The sequence below is a fragment of the Arvicanthis niloticus genome, chromosome 1 (genome assembly GCF_011762505.2).
Source record: "Arvicanthis niloticus isolate mArvNil1 chromosome 1, mArvNil1.pat.X, whole genome shotgun sequence".
Classification (NCBI taxonomy): domain Eukaryota; kingdom Metazoa; phylum Chordata; class Mammalia; order Rodentia; family Muridae; genus Arvicanthis; species Arvicanthis niloticus.
The window spans coordinates 116,504,546-116,526,217 of record NC_047658.1 but is presented as its reverse complement, the minus strand read 5'-3'; the positions used below and the strand labels follow the sequence as shown (position 1 = coordinate 116,526,217).

Genomic DNA, 21,672 nt, shown 5'->3' with positions numbered 1-21,672 from the left:
TCCTGCAGTCCCTCTAACCTTTGAAGCTTTTTCGATATATCTACTAGCCTGGTCTATAAAGGCCATAGTGTGTACTGTCAGAATGCTTCCACGAGCCTCTGTGGGCAACTCATCTGATTTCTGCCCCTTGAGACCTGCCAATAGAGTCTGGCAGTAGGCTTTTAGGTGCCCCTTATTACAGCCTGGTCGATTGATGGTTATACAGACAGTTCTTGCCCATTCTATGGGCACAGAAACCATGTTATACAGTCAGTTCTTGCCCCTGCCACGGGCGAGTCATGACATATCACACAGAGAGACAATCAAGATGTAGGAAGAATCGAGTGGGCAGTGGTGGTGCATGCCTTTAATCCCAGCACTTGGGAGGCAGAGGCAGGAGGATTTCTGAGTTTGAGGCTAGCCTGGTATACAGAGTGAGTTTCAGGACAACCCCAGGACTACACAGAGAAATTCTGTTTCAAACAAACAAACAAAAAAAGATGTAGGAAGAATCCAGTAACCAGGTGACTTGGCCAAATGTAACAAATTCAGATGAATTGGCCGACTTATTCAGGACCAAATCTAACAGGTTCCAAAAGGAGTGGGGTCCTCCAACCCCCTCTTGGGGACCAGAAGTGTCCTTCGGCCCCTCTCCAACCCCTATGGTAGTAATGTTGTGGCAGTCTGCCCACTGTTCTTGACCCCCACCCCCCATACACTTTGGGCCCTCTGACCACCCCTGATGCTTGCAAAGAAACTGAAAGTTCAGACAGGCTTACAGGTCCAGACTTTGACAAATAGTGAGACAGAAAAACCGTGTTATCTGTTTGAGTCCTCCAATTCACTCCTCTCCAGTAAGTCCCCACAGGAGGTTGGCTTCCTGACCAACACATCAAATGTAAGACTCTTGTGAACCTCAGCTTACAGGAGATCCCTTCAGTGAACCATGTAGAGATATGAATCAATGCAAAACACAAGAGGAATTTTAATGATCCAATGCATTGGGGTCATCCTACACTGAAGGTGGAGTGGCAACCCCAGGTAGCCCATTTGGTCAGTTTTTATGGTTTTTAAGGCAGCAGACATTAGGCACAATGTGATTGACAAAATAGTGTGACTTTTTAAACTGATCAGTCTTTAGTGAATGAGGTGGCAGGGACTTCCGTTTTCGACAGGTGGCATAGGTTGGTCAGTCCTGCAGAATGTGTCTACTGTGCTCTGGGTCTTCCCCACCTACAGGTGGGTTCCCTCCCCTGTGGCCTGAGGAATGTTAATCAGCCTCTCCCATCTGGCTAGTGTCCCATGACTTTTCCAAAGTTCCTGAGCTGACCAGGAATGTTAATTAGCCTCTCCCTTCTTGGGGGAACAGTGTTCCAAAGTTCCTCTTTAAATCTTAACTAATTTAGCTCTAATACTTCTTATTAACTCTTTTAACAAAATTTATTATTAAACATAACACATTGAGTAAAAAAATAAAATGGTTCACTTTGAAGTCATTTAAATTACACATTCTGTAGTGCATGCCATCCATCTCAAAGTTCTTTTAACCCAGACATGTTTCTGTCCAAAGAAAGAACAGGGACAAAAAATGAAACAGAGACTGAAGGAAGGGCCAAGTGGAGAATGGCCCCACTTGAGGATACATCATGTCTGCAGATACCAAACCCAATACTGTTGTCATGGTCAGGAGGTGCTTACAGACAGGAACCAAGTGTGGCAGTTCCTGGGGATGTCCAGCCAGCAACCAACCAATACAGGGGCAGATGCTCAGAACCAACCATCAGGTCAAACTCAGGAAACCTTGTTGGGGATCTGGCAGAGGATTAGAGGAGCAGAGGGGGATTGCAACCCCAGTGGAAGAACAATATAGGCTGACCTGACCATCTAGTTCTCCCAGAAACTAGACCACCAACCAAGGAGAGTGCTGAAAGGGATCTTTGACTCAAAATACCTATGTAGCAGAGGATGGCCTTGCCTGACAGCAATAAGAGGAGAGGCCCTTGGTCCTGGGAGGTTTGATGCCCCAGGGTAGGAGGATGCTGGAATGGTGGGGTAGGCGAGTGTCAGTGAGTGGGGGAGCACTCTCATACAGGTTAAAGGGAGGGGGAGGGTAGATGTGGGGTGTGGTGGGTAGAGGGGGTAACTGGGAAGTGAGATATCATTTGAGATGTAAACAAATGGAATGATTAATAAAAATTTAAAAAGTAATAAGTTAACTTTTTTTAAACTGAGATTTGCAGATCAATGTCCATATTTGATCATAGAAGTTTTTTGTTTTTCTTTTTCTTTTCTTTCTTTTTTTTTTTTTTTTTTGGTTTTTCGAGACAGGGTTTTTCTGTGTAGCCCTGGCTGTCCTGGAACTCACTCTGTAGACCAGGCTGGCCTCGAACTCAGAAATCCGCCTGCCTCTGCCTCCCAAGTGCTGGGATTAAAGGCGTGCGCCACCACCGCCCGGCTTGATCATAGAAGTTATGTAAGCAAAATTCCTTTAAAAATAAATCTTTAACAAATCCAATTTCAGAAATAAAAATGTTAGTAGAATGCTTGGTGACTTTAAAAGAAGAAGCTCCACACCTAGCCCTTAGCTCACTAGAAGGTAATGTTTCTATGACTGCGATGGAGAAATGATGAGGGACACATTAAGAACAACTCAGGATCAACCCTGCTTAGGGTATCTTTCTGAAATATAAGTTCTCTTTAAATGCTTTGGACTATACTACTTGAAAATATTTTTTATTTGTATTTATTATTTGTCTCCTATTAGAAATTATTATTCAGCCACAATGGCCTTTGAGGAACTCCTGAATCAAGTTGGAAGCCTAGGGAGATTTCAGATCCTTCAGGTAACATTTGTTATCTTCCTCAATGGCCTTATGGTATATCATATTGCAATGGAGAACTTTACTGTAGCCATTCCCAGTCATCTGTGCTGGGTCCCTATACTTGACAATGACATTGTCTATGATAATGACAGTAGGATACTGAGCCAAGATGATCTCCTGAGGATCTTCATCCCCTTGGACTCTAACCTGAGACTGGATAAGTGTTGTCGTTTTGCCCAACCACAGTGGCATCTTCTTCATTTGAACATCACTTTCTCCAGTGTGACAGAGACAGACACTGAGCCCTGTCTGGGTCTATGACAGGAGCAACTTCTTTCCCACCACTGTGACTGAGGTAAGTCATTTCCCAAAATGAATTCATGATGTGGGTTTATGAAAAGCACAAATAGTGGATATTCATTTAGCTCAGTCTCCAACTTTAAGCCAATGTCAATTACTGATATATTAAACATGAAACTTTTTTTTTATTCTTCTGGTATTTTATTCTAAGGATGACCACAGGTTTTATTTAAAAGTATTTTCTAGAATATATGTATGTATGTATGTATGTATGTATGTATGTATGTATATGTATGTGTGTGTGTACCAAATGTGTGCTTGGAACAAAAATAGGAAAAGAGAATGTGTTGTATCCCAGGAAACTGAAATTAAAGATGTTTGTGATGTTAGAACCAACATCTTAAAAAAATGTCAGCCCCCTAGGGGAAAAAATTTTTTTTTCTTGATACTAAAACTTGTTCTGAGAATTGTGTATTGCAGAATACACAGCCTTGGTGTATCTACTCATCAAGCACACTGAGAAGAACTGCCGAAACCTCCGATGTCCTGGAATTCCATCTGGATTCAGTGAACACACAGCGTCAGAGGCTTATCAACTTACTCTTCCTCCCACCCCTCTTCTAATATCTCAACACCCATAATCAGCTTGAAGAAGTTAAAGAAGAGTCAGTACCCCTATTCCCTGGGCTTGGGGACTAATGTGGTTAATAATGGTCTGTCTTTCTAGGGAAAAGTAGTGGTTTTGTTGGAACAAGGAGGATTAGCTAGGATTTATTGCATAGCCATAACCTATTGGTAGAAATCTGTATAATTATTATCAAGATGAAGTTATAATTTCTTAAATGGTACAAAATTACTTTGATTTCAAATTTAAGGTTTTCATTGGTATGAGATTCTTATTAATATAAAAGTGAGATGAATATTGATACTCTCATGGACATTGTGCCTGTATAACACATTTAGGAATACAAGGCTTAGACCCAGTCCTTCTTTAACTTTTTAAACTTATTTGGGATGGTTAACCTATGAGTTAAGGAACTATAGCAAATTAATGGCTTTGAGTTTATTGTTAGGAGGTTTCCCATATTTTATTTAGAAATAGCTGAGAGGAGTTAACAGACAACAGTCCAGGTTACCTTACATGGATAGTTGGTTTTCAAAACATCAGAAGTCCATAGAATTGACGATACAAATATTTATATATTAATGTCCATTCTGATTAGAGACCTGTCTGCTCCTGACAGCTTCCTGTTGTGGATTCTAAGAAGAAATTGAGCATCCTTGGAGTTACTCCAGTTGTGGTGAGACAGCCACTAGGCAAGAATTGCCTCTCTCCATCTACAGACAAATTACTGTCCAGAAAAGGACACACTTGCAGAATAGTCAACTGATTATATCTGCCTAGACAGAGTAATCAGCCCTTAATAATCCTGCATCACTAAGGTCTGTCAGATAATTCTGGGCAAGAAGGCTGAAGATTTGATGCTCCAACGTTCAATAGTATAGAAGCTTTTCAGGTGTTCAGTGGTCTCTATAAATTGGCTAAGTTTTAGAAGCTATGTTTAGTGCTTCCCATAACTTCAGTTAACTCAGTCATTCTGGATTTCTGACGGGGTTGAAGACCCATAGTCTCATAGCCAATCTTGGCTATTTACTTTGAGAGAAAAGATCTGAAGAGATGGTTTTCAGCTGACATTCATTCCAAAGCCAAAATAAACAAGGATCAAAAGTAAGTGTTTTAGTTAGAAGAGATGACAGAGGTTCTGGTTAGTCAACAAAATGATGGACTGAGTATTAGGACTATCTTGTACCTCACTGGTACAATTAGGAATAAGTATGCTCTAGTTGTATTTTGAGAGAAAAGTTTTATTTTAACAGGAAGAGTGATATGCAGGAGGAGCTAAGTGGGAAGGAGTACTGAGAGGAAGAGATGGAGTAAGGAGAGAAGATGAAGGAGAGGAGAAGCTAGGTGATGAGAGAGAGAAAGAGAGAGTGGGCATGGAGGCAGATGTTCACATGTCTCCACCAGTCAAAGATAGTTTTTATATCTAGGTTGGGTATTGGGTTATGCTTCTGATTGGGCATTACCAAACTTATAAATCCTTTGATTAACATCTAAAAAATTGTATAAAAGCAAAAAGGAAAGGGGTGGCATGGGACAGGGGTTTTCTAGGGAGGGGAAATGGGGAAAGGGGATAGCATCTTAAATGTAAATAAAATATAAAATAAAAAAATAAAAAAAGAAGTCAGGTAAGGGAAAAGTGATGTGATTTTATGATAACTTCAAACAAAACATCGATAAAAAATTAAAAAAAAATATATATAAAAGGTGTTTGTGATCTACTATGTGTATGCTATGAACTGAACTCAGTTCCTTTGTAGCAGCAGTAAGTGCTGTCTATTGCTTATTTATCTTTTAATCTCATGTACTAATTCATTTTAAGCTAATATTTATGTGCCTTCTTAGATATGTCATGACAAGGCAGTGTTATTTAGTCTTGATTTAAAATATAAAAAGAACTGGGTCAGTATATAAAACCACAAGGTCAGCTAAGGCTATTGCTCAAAGGTAGAGTAATTATGTTTCATGTGTGTGATCCAGGATTCAATGTCCTCATTTCCAAAGAAAGGATATTGTGTTTTACCTCTATAACAGGCTAGAATGTTTCTAATTGTTAGAACACTGTCCAACTTGGGTAAATACTCAGTTTTATCAAACATAAGAAAAGAAAGAAAGGAATAAGTGGGGTGTGAAGAGATTGCAGTCATTTCTCAGCTCTATCTACACCTAGTGGAGTAATATGAGAGTTTATACACTAATGTGTGTGTGACCCAGAAAATTCTTTAAGTATCTCAAATGATTGCACTTTATGGCCTATTTGAGAGAACTTCTTAGCATGTTTTACAAATAATTAACATAAGCTACAGAGAGTTAGATGAAGGTTCTTAGAGAGAGGTAACTTTACCTAATAGTAGAAATAATTTTGTATTCAAAAGGAATGTTGCAGAGTAAGATAGGGGTTCAAAGTTACACCAGAGGTTATGGTGAAGGCTTAGAATAAATGGCACTGTGTAGCTATAATTTCTGAGTTTATCTTTCTCTTTTTTTTAGTGGGACCTGGTGTGTGAATCTCAGGCACTGAATTCTGTTAGTAAATTTTGATTTATTATTGGTGTATTTATAGGAGGTATCATATGTGGCCATCTGTCTGACAGGTGAGTATGTTTAAAGTGCTCCTACCTATTCTACATGTACTTTTAGTAGCTGTGACTCATTGAAGATGAAGTATTGATTGTATATTATCTATTCTAGTTCTGTCCCTGAACCAATAAAAAAAATCTATTAACAGATGTTCAAGAGGTAGGTGCATAAGGCAGTTTAGAAATAGAGAATTAATTATGGGATCAGGACTAAGAAATGCCACACCATTAATTTCACAGTATTTACATACTTTATCAAAAACCATGCTGCTCTGGTCAAGACATTTAGCTCCCTTCCTCTTGGATATTTGTCTGAGTAGATATGATGTCAAGGTAAAAAATATGGTATTTTAGTTGCTTGATCATGATAAGCAGAATGCCTCTTGATGCCTGTGAAATATACAACCATGTGTCATTGGGGATGTGTTGACTGAAGAAGACAGTTGTCTGAGTCCAGCCATATCAGTGATAACACCTCCATCTTGCTGCCAGGGTCAAATTAAGTTCATGTTTCCAGGCAAAACCAGCATGTATCCTGTTTCTCCAGATGTTTCTTGTTTGTTAATAAATTAGAAAAGAATGTAAATAGAGAAATTGCCTGTTATCTAAACTAAGATACAGAAGTCATAAATGTATATAACTGATTTCTTGTCATGACCTAATTGTCTACATGCAGCTTGATCACTTATTTATTTTCTAATCATTTTGAGTTATGGGCCACATGTCCAGAATGAGGTCTGACCTTCAAGATTCTGAGTCAAGGAACTGGTAACCTGGATAAACCCTGGATAAATCCCAACTACACTCATTTACTCCCTTCCTGTGACTGGCTGGCCCCAGTCAGTGACAAAACCTTAATGGAAATTTCTTTCTGAACCCTTTGTTTCAAAATATGACTAGACAATGCTACAGCCCCCCTGTTCCTCCCTTTCTTTGTGGTTTCATCTTTTTAAAATGTTGTACAATTTCCCTTTAAGGACATGGTTCAAATCCTGAGCTGACCAACTGCTTGAGTGATCAGAGTATAAAGCCTTCATTTTAATCTTACTTTTTGAAGAGAATTTTCTCAGGTTCTCCTAGAACTCACTTTGGGAAGTTATACCTATCATTCTATGCTTGCTTCTGCTGACACATCTATCTTAGAGTTACAGAATCCATAACATTATGTAATTAGGCAAATAAATACTGTAAACATTAACTGTAGAATAAGAATTGGCATCTTGGGCCACATAATATTTGCCTTAAATGAAGAACAATTTCTGCAAATCAACTTGCTTCAGATTTCTTCCCAGTTATGACCTCTCGCTAAAACAAAGTAGGTTGAAGTAGAGGAGAAACAATCAAATTTTAAAAAATTGATGTATAAATTTCATTTCCAGATGTCAGAAATAGTGATATATAACATGGTCTTTCTGAAAATTACAGTTCTGAAGTATTTTTTAAAAATTTTATTTATTTTTTTTACACTTCAGAATTTATTCCCCTCCTTGTCCATTCTCTGACTGTTTCCCATCCCATCCTTCCTCCCCATCCCTTATTTTTTCTTTTTTTTTCTTGGACATTTTATTTACATTTCAGATGCCATCCCCTTTCCACATCCCCCCACCAGAAAAGCCCTATCCCATGCCCCCTTTTCCTTTTTGCTTTTATACACTTTTAAAAAATGTTAATCAAAGGCTTTATAAGTTTGGTAATGCTCAATCAGAAGTATAACCCAATACTCAACCTGGATATATTAACTATTTTTGACTGGTGGGGACACGTGAACATCTGCCTCCATATCTTCCCTCTTTCTCTCTCTTTCTTTCTCTCTCATCACCTAGCTTCTCCTCTCCTACTTCTCCTCCTCTCCTTACTCCTTCTCTTCCTCTCAGTACTCCTCCCACCTTAGCTCCTCCTACATATCACCCTTTCTGCTAAAATAAAACTTTTCTCTCAAAATACAATTAGAGCATAATTATGCCAATTTGTACCAGTGAGGTACAAGATAGTCCTAATACCCAGTCCATCATTTTGTTGACTAACCAGAAACTCTGTCATCTCTCCTAACTAAAACACTTAGTTCTGAACCTGGCTTTTTCCTTGGCTTTAGAATGAATGTCAGCTGAAAGCCATCCACTCAAATCTTTTCTTTCAAGGAGAATAGCCAGGATTGGCTATGAGACTATAAGTTTTCAACCCTGTCAGAAATCCAGAATGGCAGAGTTAACTAAAATTATGGGAATCACAAAGCATAGCTTCTAAAACTTAGCCAATTTATAGAGACTGCTGAACATCTGGACACTCCCTATACTACAAAATGTTGGAGCATCTGATCTTCAGCCTTCTGGCCCAGGATCATCTGACAGATCTTAGTGGTGCAGAATTATTAAGGGTTGATTACTCTGTCTAGGCAGATATAATCAGTCGACTATTCTGCAAGTGTGTCCTTTTCTGGACAGTAATTTGTCTGTAGATGGGAAGAGGCAATTCTTGCCTAGTGGCTGTCTCACCACAACTGGAGTAACTCCAAAGATGCTCAATTTCTTCTTAGAATCCACAACAGGAAGTTGTCAGGAGCAGACAGGTCTCTACTCAAAATGAACAGTAATACAGAATGTTTGTAACACCAATTCTGTGAACTTCTGACGTTTTGAAAACCAACCATGTAGGGTAATCTGGACTGTTGTCTGTTAACTCCACTCAGCTATTTCTAAATAAAACATAGAAAACACCCTAACAATAAACTCCAAGCCAAGAATTTGCTATAGTCCCTTAACTCACAGGAAAACCATCTCTAATCTGTTAAAAAAGTTAAAGAAGGACTGGGTCTAAGCCTTGTATTCCTAAATGTGTTATACAGGTACAATGCCTATGAGAGTATCAATATTCATCTCACTTTTATATCAATAAGAAGCTCATACCAGTGAAATCCTTAAATTTGAAATCAAAGTAAATTTGTGCCATTTAAGAAATTATAACTTCATCTTGATAATAATTGTACACATTTCTACCAATAGGTTATGGCTATGCAATATATCCTAGCTAATTCTCCCTATTCCCACAAAACCATTTCTTTTATCAAGAAAGACAGCCTAATATTTACCACCTTAGTCCCCAAGCCCAGGGAATAGGGGCACTGACTCTTCATTAACTTCTTCAAGCTGATTACGGGCATTGAGATATTAGAAGAGAGGTGGGAGAAAGACTGAATTGATAAGCCTCTGACACTCTGTCTTCACTGTATCCAGATGGAATTTGAGGACCTCTGAGGTTTGAGCAGCTCTGCTCAGCTTGCTTGATGAGTAGATACACCAAGGCTGTGTATTCTGCAATATACAGTTCTCAAAACAGATTTTAGTATCAAGATAATTTTTTTAGAGGGCTGACATTTTATTAAAGATGTTGGTTCTAACAGCTTTTCTTTTTTCCCACTCTTTTATTGGATATAATATTTACATTTCAAATTTTATCACCTCCTGCATTTCCCCCACCACTCAGGAACCCCTTATCCCTTCCCCCCTCCTCCTGCTTCTATGAGGGTGTGCACCCACCTACCCCCTACTCCCACCTCCCCACCCACATATTCCCTCCGCATTCAGTGTTCAGCCTTCATGGGACCAAAGATCTCCTCTCCCACCTATGCCCAACAAGGCCATCTTCCCCTACATATACAGCTGGAGTCATGGGTCCCTCCCTATGTGCTCCTAAGCTGGTGGTTTAGACCCTGGGGAGCTCTGGCTGTTTGGTATTGTTGCTCTCCTCATGGGGCCACCAACCCTTTCAGCTCCTTCAGTGTTCTTTCTAACTTCTTTATTGGGAACCCTTGATCAGATTAATGGTTAGCTGTGAGTATCTGCCTCTGGGTATGTCAGACTCTGGGGGACCTCTAAGGAGACAGTGTTATCAGGCTGCTGTCAGCATGCACTTCCTGTCATCCATATCAGCATGTATTTTTGGTGATTGCCCATGGGATGAATACCCAGATGGAATGGTCTCCATACAATCTCTCCCTCAGTTTCTGTCCCACACTTTGTCTCCATATTTGCTCTCATGGGTATTTTGTTACTCCTTATAAGTAAGAACTAGGCATCCACACTTCTTTTTCCTTCTACATGAGCTTCATGTGGTCTGTTAGTTGAATCTTCGTTGTTTCAAACTTTTGGGCTAATATCTGCTTGTCACTGAGTAAATACTATGTGTGTTCTTTTGTGATTGGGTTACCTCACTCAGGATGATATCTTCTAGTTCCATCCATTTACCTAATATTTCTCGAATTCATTATTTTTAATAGCTGAGTAATATTTCATTATGTAAATGTACCACATTTTTTATATCTTTTCCTCTGTTGAAGGGCATCTGGGTACTTTCCAGCTTCTGGCTATTATAAATAAGGCTGCTATGAACATAGTGGAGCATATGTCTTTGTTATATGTTGGAGCATTTTTTGGGTATATGCTCAGGAGTGGTATAGCTGGGTCCTCAGGTAGTGCTATGTCCAATTTTCTGAAGAACTGCTAGACTGACTTCTAGAGTGGTTTACCTGCTTGCAACCCCACCAACAATGGAGGGGTGTTCCTCTTTCTCCACATCCTCGACAGCATCTACTATCACCTGAGTTTTTGATCTTAACCATTCTGACTGGTGTGAGGTGGTATCTCAGGGTTGTTTTGATTTGTATTTCCCTGATGACTAAAGACGTTGAGCATTTCTTAAGGTGCTTTTCAGCCATTCGAGTTTCCTCAGTGGAGAATTCTTTGTTTAGCTCTGTAACCCATTTTTAATGGGGTCCTTTTGTTGTCTGGTGTCTAATTTCTTGAGTTTTTTGTATATATTCGATATTAGCCCTCTATTGGATCTAGGACTGGTAATGATCTTTTCCCAATCTGTTGGTTGAATTTTGTCAAGTGCTTTCTCAGCCTCTAGTGAGAGGACTGTGTGGTTTTTTTTGAGTTTATTTATGTAGTGGATAACGTTGATAGATTTCTGAATATTGAACCATCCCTGAATTCCTCGGATAAAGCCTACTTGATCATGATAGATGATTGTTTTGATGTGTTCTTAAATTCAGTTTGTGAGAATTTTATTGAGTATTTTTGCATCAATATTCATAAGAGAGATTGGTCTGTAGTTCTCTTTCTTTGTTGGGTCTTTCTGTGCTTCAGGTATGAACATAATGGTAGCTTCATAGAATGAATTGGGTAGTGTTCCTTCTGTTTCTATTCGATGGAATAGCTTTAGAATTGGAATTAGGTCTTCCTTGAAGGTCTGATAGAATTCTGCACTAAAACCATCTGGCCCCAGACTTTTTTTGGTGGGGAGACTTTTAATGACTTCTTCTATTTCTTTAGGGTTTATAGGACTGTTTAGATGGTTTATCTGCTCCTGATTTAATATTGGTATTTGGTATCTATCTAGAAAATTGTCCATTTCATTCAGATTTTTCAATTTTGTTGAGTATAAGCCTTTGTAGTATGATCTGATAATTTTTTAAATTTCCTCAATTTCTGTGGTTATGTTTCCCTTTTCAGTTCTGATTTTATTAGTTTGGATGCTGTCTCTGTGCCCTTTGTTTAGTCTGGCTAAGGGTTTATCTATCTTGTTGATTTTCTCAAAGAACCAGATCCTGGTTTTGTTGTTATTTTGTATAGTTCTTTCTGTTTCTACTTGGTTGATTTCTGCCCTGAGTTTGATTATTTCCTGCTGTCTACTCCTATTGGGTATATTAGCTTCTTTTGTTCTAGATTTTTCAGGTGTTCTGTCAAGTTGTTAGTGTATGCTCTTTCCAGTTTCTTTTTGTGGGCACTTAGAGCTATGAGTTTTCCTGTTAGTACTGCTTTCATGGAGTCCCACAAGTTTGGTATGATGTATCATCATTTTTATTAAATTCTAAAAAGTCTTTAATTTCTTTCTTTATATCTTCCCTGACCAAGTCATCATTGAGTAGAGCATTGTTCAGTTTCCACGTGTATGTGGGCTTTCTGTTGTTTTTTTCCATATTAAAGATGAGTCTTAGTCCATGATGATCTGATAAGGTACAAGGGATTATTTCAATCTTTTTGTATCTGTTGAGGGCTGTTTTGTGACCATTTATATGGTTTATTTTGGAGAAGGTACCATGAGGTGCTGAGAAAAAGGTATATTCGTTTGCTTTAGGATGAAATGTTCTATAGATGTCAGTTAAGTCCAATTGGTTCATAACTTCTGTTAGTTTCATTGTGTCTCAGTTTAGTTTTTGTTTCCATGATCTGTTTATTGCTGAGAATGGGTTGTTGAAATCTCCCACTATTATTGTGTGAGGTGCTATGCATGCTTTAAGCTTCAGTAAAGTTTCTTTTATATATGTGGGTGCCCTTGCATTTGGGGCATAGATGTTCAGAATTGTGAGTTTCTCTTGGTACATTTTTCCTTTGATGAATATGAAGTATCCTTCTTTATCTTTTTTGATTACTTTTGGTTGAAAATCAATTTTATTTGGTATTAGAATTGCTACTCCAGCTTGTTTCTTGGTACCATTTGCTTGGAAGATTGTTTTCCATCCTTTTACTCTGAGGTAATGTCTGTCTTTTTCACAGAGGTGCGTTTCCTGGATGCAGAAAAATGCTGGGTCGTGTTATGTATTCAGTCTGATAGTTTATGCTTTTTTATTGGAGAATTGAGTCCATTGATATTAAGAGATATTAAGGAAAAATGAATGTTGTTTCCTGTTGTTTTTGTTATTGGCAGTGGAATTATGTTTGTGTAGCTATCTTCTTTTAGGGTTGTTGGAGGATTACTTTCTTGCTTTTTCTAGGTTGTAGTTTCCCTCCTTGTGTTGGAGTTTTCCAACAATTATCCTTTGAAGTGCTGGATTTGTGGTAAGATATTGTATAACTTTGTTTTTGTCATGGAATATTTTGGTTTCTCCATCAATATTGATTGAGAGTTTTGCTGGGTATAGTATTCTGGGCTGGCATTTGTGTTCTCTTAAGGTCTGTATGATATCAGTCCAGGATCTTCTGGCTTTTATAGTCTCTGGTGAGAAGTCTGGTGTTATTCTTATAGGCCTGCCTTTATGTTACTTTACCTTTTTCCCTTACTGCTTTTAGTATTTTTTTTTTTGTTGTTTTATACATTTGATGTTTTGATTATTATGTGGCAGGAGGTATTTCTTTTCTGGTCTAGGCTATTTGGAGTTCTATAGGCTTCTTGTATATTCATGGACATCTCTTTCTGTAGGTTAGGAAAGTTTTCCTCTATAATTGTGTTTTTGTTTTTTATTTATTTTTTTGTTTTTTTTTTTATTGGATATTTTATTTACATTTCAGATGCCATCCCTTTTCTCCATTTCCCCTCCCTAAGGACATCTGTTTCTGTATTTTAGGAAAGTTTTCCTCTATAATTTTGTTGAAGATATTTACTGGTCCTTTATGTTGGGAGTCTTCCCCCTCATCTATACCTATTATCCTTAGGTTTGGTCTTCTCAATGTGTCTTGGATTTCCTGTATGCTTTGGGTTAGTAGCTTTTTGCATTTTGCATTTTCTTTGACAGTTGTGTCAATGTTTTCCATGGTATCTTCTGCACATGAGATTCTCTCTTCTATCTCTTGTATTCTGTTGGTGATACTTGTGTCTATGACTCCTGATCTTTTTCGTAGGTTTTCTACCTCCAGGGTAGTCTCCCTTTGTGCTTTCTTTATTGTTTCTACTTCCATTTGTAGATCTTGGATGGTTTTGTTTAATTCCTTCACCTGTTTGATTGTGTTTTATTGCAATTCATTAAAGGATTTCTGTGTTTCCTCTTTAAAAGCTTCTATCTGTCTACCTGTGTTCTCCTTAAATTCTTTGAGAGTGTTATTTGTGTCCTTCTTAAAGTCCTCTATCATCATTATGAGAAGTGATTTTAATTCTGAATCCTGCTTTTCCGGTGTGATAGGGTGTTCAGGGCTTGCTATGATGGGGGAACTGGTGCTGATGATGCCAGTAACTTTGGTTTCTGTTGCTTACATTCTTGCGCTTGCCTTTTACCATCTGGCTAACTCTAGTGCTACCTTTACTCACTGTCTCTGACTGGATCCTGCCTCTCCAGTTATCTTGCTTGTGTTTGATCTCCTTGGGGTCCAGATGTCTTTGTGATCTTCTCCAGCTGCTCTTTGTACAGTGGTACCTCTAGGATGACTTAGGATAAGGTGTCTCCAAGGTAGCAGACCAGCTAGGTGTCCGCTGTTCTGGGTGCACTGTCTCCTGTAGGATGTCTCAGGATAGGGTGCCCACTGTTCTTAGTGCAGTGGCTCCTCTAGGATATCTCAGGATATGTTGTCTGTCACTCTGAGTTCATTGGTACCTTGGCTTCTCTGGCTTCAATGGAGCCTCAAGGATGTCTTGGGCAGAATTCGGTGTCCACACAAGAGCAGACCGGGCAGGGCTCTGCTCCAGGCCTCAGATCTGGGTCAAGGGCAGAAGGCGAGTGCTTATCTGCAGGGGCAGGGATTTGGGTATCTGCTGGAACCTGAGAGCTCCTGGCACCCAGCTATGGGCATAGGGCCATGTGTGGGTCTTCCTACCTAAGGCTCTGGCTTCAGTGGAGCCTCCAGGATGTCTCAGGCAGAATTCAGTGTCCACACAAGAGCAGACGGGCAGGGTTCTGCTCCAAGCCTCAGATCTGGGAGAGGGGCCCTCCCCATCCCTTATCCATGAGGATTTCCCCAGCTCCCCACCCTCTACCCCACCAGACTTCTAAACTCCCTGAGGTCTTCATTCTCTTGAGGGTTAGGTTCATCATTTCTGACTTACCCCAGACCCAGAAGTCCTCTGCTGTATATTTGTTATGGGCCTCATATCAGCTGGTGTATACTCCCTGGTTGGTCATCCAGTGTCTGAAAGATCTCAGGGATCCAGGTTAGTTGAGACTGCTGGGCCTTCTACAGGGTCGCCCTCTTCAGCTTCTTCCAGCTTTTCCCTAATTCAACCACAGACAGGGGTCAGCAGCTTCTGTCCATTGGTTGGGTGCATATATCTGCATCTGACTCTTTCAGCTGCTTGTTGTGTCTTTTGGAGGCCAGTCATAATAGGTTTCTTTTTGTGAGTGCTCTATAGCTTCAGTAATATTGTCAGGCCTCGGGGCCTCCCCTTGAGCTAAATCCCAGTTTGGGCCTGTCACTGGAGACAGAATATTTACAGGGAGATGAAACATAGGATGCTCTAGGAAAAGTGAAACATTTTCTTTGCAAGAAAGCTCAGGAGGTAAACAATCAAATAACTTAAGTCCTTGAAAGTGACCAGATTAATTATTCCCCTCTTTTCATGCATGTATAAGTAGTAAGCATTTGTACTTGACATTCTCAGATAAGCTGATCTGCCTAGAAAAGGCTCAAACTAGCTGAGCACTTTGGAAAAGACAGAGTTAATTAAACTTACAAATTTATTAGAAAGAAACACCCACCAACCTGTTGAACTATCTATCTTTGGGCCAGATAGGGCACTCTGTTTCTAGCTTCCATGAGCTATCTTCTATGCAGGATGTGTTTGGTGATGGAGCTGTCTTTGAGTCATGTTACTCCTTTAAGGAACTTCTCACCCATATTCATTTGAGGAGCACAATAAAGCTCATTGGTTGAACATGTTAGATTTTTTTGGTATCTTTTCTTTAGTCTATTTTCAGTTCCCTATCTGAAGTGAGTAGATGTTTGTTAATATCTTTCAAAAATAGTGTCTCATAATGATATCATGGAGCAATATTAGTTTTTTCTTTGAGGGGTGCCACAGAATGTGTCATTTCTCAAATATAGGGGCAGTACACTTAATGATATTCCAGGAAATATGTGTCAAAACTTTAGATAGTATGCTATACTGAAAAAAAGACATGAGAGACTGCTAAAGTTGAGTCCTGGTTCTTCCTCTTATCTCCATGCTCCCAGAAATAAAACTTAGACTACAAATATATTTACAAAGATACCTTGACCTCATAGCTATGATTAGCTATGATATAATCATAGCTCTTCTATGATTATATCATAACCAAATATAATCTACTTTTTAAACCTACATTCTGCCACGTCTTTGTTTACCTGTGCTCAGGTACCATTCATCTTTTTCCTTACATTTTTCAGGGCCAATTCCCACACCCTTGCTATATCCCCGTATCCTCTCCCCTCTCCTATGTCCAACACTTATTTCCTGGCTATGCCGTAGGCCATAGCCTTTTTAATTGACAGGTGATATATACATACAATACACAGTATATTCCGTCTACAAGTGAAGATATAAATCTAAGAATGCTTTTTAAAAGAACAGGTTAATAAAGTCACTGGAGTCACAGAGTATTAAATTTTAACAACAAAATCAATCAAGAATAGTGTACATGAACATTGGAAAACTGAATTCCAGAATTTATATATTTAGTAATTCTTCTTTTGGAAAGAGACAACAAAGCCAGCACCAATGGCTTGCTATCTAAAGCATCATTACATTTATCAGTTTTATGAATGATAACTTCTTGTGAGAATATACATGGTTTATTTCATAGCTTTATATAATACTTTAAGGCAAACGACCTTTATGATATCTGCTATTTAATCATTTTATTTAATATACCATTTATTTATGCATTCTTCTCTAATCTCAATTGAGTCATATTTACATAAGACATGTATGTCATATAATGAATTGTCTTAGTTAGGGTTTCATTGCTGTGAAGAGACACTATGACCAATGTAACTCTTATACAGGACATTTAATTGTGGCTGGCTTACAGATTCAGAGATCCAGTCCATTATAATCATGGCAGGAAGCATGCCAGTGTATAGCCAGACATGATGCTGGAGAAGGAGCTGATAACTGTATATCTTGATCAAAAGCAGGCAGAAAGATATTGTCTTCCACAGGTAGCCTGGAGGAGGCTCTCTTTCACACTGGGGGGAATCTTAGCATTGAGAACTCAAAGCCTATGCCCACAGAGACACACTTCCTCTAAAAGGAAAACAAGCACTCCAACAAAGCAATACCTCCTAATAGCACCTTGTTCAATCTCAAACACATAAATAGTATGCTTACCTGGGTGGAATTTTACCCTGTGGTTACACATCCTTTAATATTTTATCTTTTTGAACACATAATGTTGCTCCACTCCACTGTCTGATGACCATTTAATACTTGAACCATACATTTTGTATTTTTTCTTTTTTAGCTTGTGTATTTTCTTAAAAATGCTCTTCATAAGTTTGAAATTTAGTAACCACACAAAAATTTATACTAGGGCCTTTTGAGAGTGCCTTTGCTATTCCAATGAATATAAATCTTTTTATGTTAACCTCAGGCAGACTCTTAGAATCAGAGTGAAAAGGCAGCCACATTTCCCCCCACCCCCAAATTTCACAAAACAGTCTCTAGTCAACCTACTAACATTATTGTTTTCTGAAACCTCTTGAGCCAGGGTTTCACAGTTCAAATTACTTTCAGCACCAATGTCTTCCATATTCCTACTCTGCCCATTTAACTCAACTTAAAGCATTCCACTGATTTTCATAATCCAAAACTTCTCAAATCCACATTCCTCTAAATAAAAACATCAATACCCCACTCCTGGTACCAACTTCTATCTTAGAGTTTTATTGCTGTGAAGAGACAACATGACCAAGGCAATTCTTATAAAAGACAGCACTTAATTGTGGCTGATTTACAATTTCAGACATTCAGTCCTTTATCGTTATAGCAGGAAACATGGCAGTGTCCAGGTAGACATGGTGATCCAAAGGCAGGAAGAAAGCAAATGTCTTCTGCAGGTAGATAGGAGGGGGCTTTCTTCCACACTGGGAAGATCTTGAGCATTGGTACCTCAAAGCTACACCCACAAGGAGTTCAGTTATAAATACATTCCTCCAACAAGGCCACATCTATTCCAAAAAGCCCACACATCCTAATAGTGCCACTTTCCATGATCCTAGCATATTCAAACCACCACTGTACTCATGAGATGGAGTGTATAATTCATTTTATGATGATGTGACTAAGCTGTGAGAGTTGCAAATAACACAGCAAATTCCCAGTTCCCATTGGTTAGCACAGCTGCTCCTATAAATTCTGTACAATGATTTGTTCAATTTGACAGAAAGTATTGCATTTCTAGTATTCTGAGAAATTCAGAATTTTGTTTGCCTGTGTTAAATCACCCTTCCCTTGTCTTTCTTAATTCTCAGTGTTACTCATTTATCTCTTTGAAACCTAGAAGTCACTTGCCCTGCATTATGAATGACTGTCTTATAGGCAGTACTGGAAAGTGGAATGGGAATTTCAGAGTCAATAAATTCAAATTCACCAAAAGTAGTTTTTATTAAGGGACAGATCAAATATTCCTCTGATATTACTGTAGCCATGATCTCTACATTACTAAACTGCTAAGTGCTGGCTTAGGTATCTAATTTTACAAGTACTATTTGTGTTTTGTACTATGCTCATGTGTCCACCAAAAGTTCACGCACTTGAATATTTTGCTCTTTAGGTAATGAAGGTGTTTGGGAGGACACAGAACATTTGTCAGTGGAGTTTGCTTAGAGGAATTTTGTTTATTGAGTACATATTGTGGGAAATACCTATTTGAGTCTGATATGATAGTAGTTAAACCTCTGAATGAGTTATCTATCTCATGTTCATGGCACCTACTGAACAATTACCATGTTTTATTTATTGTGTATCTGTTGCTACTCTATCAAAATATGTCTTTTTTCCATTAAGTAGCTTTTAACAAGTATCTTGTCATATCAACAAAACAAATCAGTAATAAATATGCTAAACACATCATGTGGTATGATATTTTTATGGTATGTTATAATACCAACATAGTATTTTACCATATGGCATGAGTTAATAAATTCACTGGTACAAAACTGAGAAAATATTGTTTATGTATTTATGAAATGAAAACTGAGAAAATATTGTTTATGTATTTAAAAAATGAAAAAAAATCTTCTGAGTTCATGTACTCTGTTATTTATAATTCCTTATTATTTATAATTATAGCTGTCTTGAAGTTTCAAGCAAACTGAATTGTTCCCATAATCTAATTTCTCCCCTTTTCTTCAGGTTTGGAAGAAAGTTAATTTTAACATGTGCTTTATTACTATCGTCCATCACTGAAACCTGTGTAGCTTTTGCTCCCTCCTTCCTCATCTATTGCTCACTTTTATTCCTTACAGGAATTTCTATGGAACCCATACTAATAAATAGTAACTTGCTCAGTAAGTCAAAGCTTTTGAAACGGGACCTTGTTCAAACTTTGGTTTTGACCCTGCAAATCCCTTTCAAGTCAATATATCTTTTTTCTTTCAGTGTTAGAATGGAAAAGCCCTAAATTCCAAGGTACATTGGCAGTGATTTTATCTTGTGCTGCTAGTATTGGAAACATGGTATTGGCAGGCCTGGCTTTTTCATTTCGAAACTGGCACCATCTCCAGCTGGTAATGTCTGTACCAATATGTTTCTTCCTTATACTCACAAGGTATGAGTTTTCTTCCCTATTCTGTGTTAGGGAATTCTGTGAAGACAATGAACAAGAATAAGCATGTAAGACATGCACTTCTGTTTGGTTTACACCCTATAGTATGAGCTCCTCTTTGGAATTATGGGAAAGGAGGAGAATGAACAGTGTCAGGTAAAACTGAGGAGACTGAATTCTGCCTAAACTTGGGGGGTAAGCATTAAATAATTTTATAAAATTGTACCTAAGTGTAACAAGAGTTACTGGTACATTGAAGAAGATTCACTTCTTATACAGAAGTTGCATTTAATTGCAAATTCTTTGTTTCACTAATTATCTAGATTAAAAGTATAACATCTAATTAAGTTTACATTATGAATAAACATTTAATATTAAAGATAGTATATTGAAATTATTAGATAGGTTATTCCAACAGAAAAAGTTATACTATTTGGTAGTTAAGTGCTATTATGCAGAGGTTAAGTTTCTTTGGTAGGAAAAACAAAACAAACAAAATAAAACAAACCAAAACAAAACAAAAAACCAAACCAAAACAAAAGGAGAGTAGCAATGAATGCAGCCTGAATATTTTCCTTCCTTCTGCTTGTCTTTTATGTGATGCTATTCTTCATTGTCAACCTGACTACATTTATAATGAACTAAAATTCAGAAATTAAAAGCACACCTGTAAGAGATAATTTTTGCTAGGTTTAACATGGATTAATACACTTCTAGTCCAGCCCTTTGAAGTTGGAAGACACATATCTTTGCTTTGGATCTTGAGACAGGAAGACACATTTTAAATCTGGGGTATACCTTCTGCTAGAAACCTACAAAAGGACATGGAAGCAGAAAGCTTTTGCTTTTTGCCTACTTGCCCTCACATTATTAGCACATCTATTCTTGTAATTGGAGACTACTTCTCTGGGATTTTAGAATATAGCTTTATAGGACTGAGCAAATACTAGATTCGTGGACTTCCATTTCACAGCTAGTCATTGTCGGATTAGCTTGACTGTAGTCTGCAAATCATTCTAATAAATTTCATGTATATGTTATTTTCAATTTTAGTCCTTAACTTTTTGAATTTTTCTTCCAAAGTCTGTGTCTTTTTCATACCCCCTCTCTTATATCTCTAATATTTTAGCATTTTCCTCAATTTGATTCAAAAATTTCTTTAATCTCTCCTCTGATGTTTGTTTTCATATATTATCTCTTTCCCTTTCTTTCATCTTTGATATATTAGCATTTTCCTCAGTCTGATTTATAATTTTTTTTAATTTACCCTTTATGCTTGCCTATATATTTTATTTTATGTCTTGCTGGTCTTTCAGTTATCTCAGTATTTTCCTCCTTCTGATTTACAAATTTCTAAAATATCTCTTCTTATGCTTATCTCCATATTTCACTTTTTTCTTTTTCTATCTTTAGATATCTTAGTGTTTTTCTCTTTCTGATTTTTCAATTTCTTAAACTTTTCCTTGAAGTCTTGTGTCCAACCTTCATACTTTTTTTCCTGTTTCTCTAGAGCCCTCATCTTTGAGAAGACATAGGAAGAGAAAATGATTATGAATATAAGAATGAAGAGTATCAGTGCAATAATTATAATCAGTAATGTTTCAGTTTCATTCAGGTTACCTATCTCTCTCACCTTGGTTTCCATCTTTGATCCATTCACCAAAGCAATATACAATCTCCAGAATTCTTTTTTTTCTTTTTTTTTCTTTTTTTATTTATTTTTATTTTTTATTTTTTTATTAGATCTTTCATTTACACTTCAGATACCATCCCGTTTCCCCATTCCCCCCCTTAGAAAACCCCTATCCCATGCCCCCTTTTCCTTTTTGCATTTATACATTTTTTAAAGAAATGTTAATCATAGGCTTTATAAGTTTGGTATTGTTCAATCAGAGGTGTAACCCACTACCCAACCTAGATATA

The 21,672-nt window shown here is 37.8% G+C and overlaps 1 pseudogene; it reads left to right on the top strand.

The window, feature by feature from the left end:
- Positions 1 to 2,762: 2,762 nt before the first annotated feature.
- Positions 2,763 to 19,813, top strand: LOC117721982 (solute carrier family 22 member 27-like; annotated as a pseudogene).
- Positions 19,814 to 21,672: the final 1,859 nt, after the last annotated feature.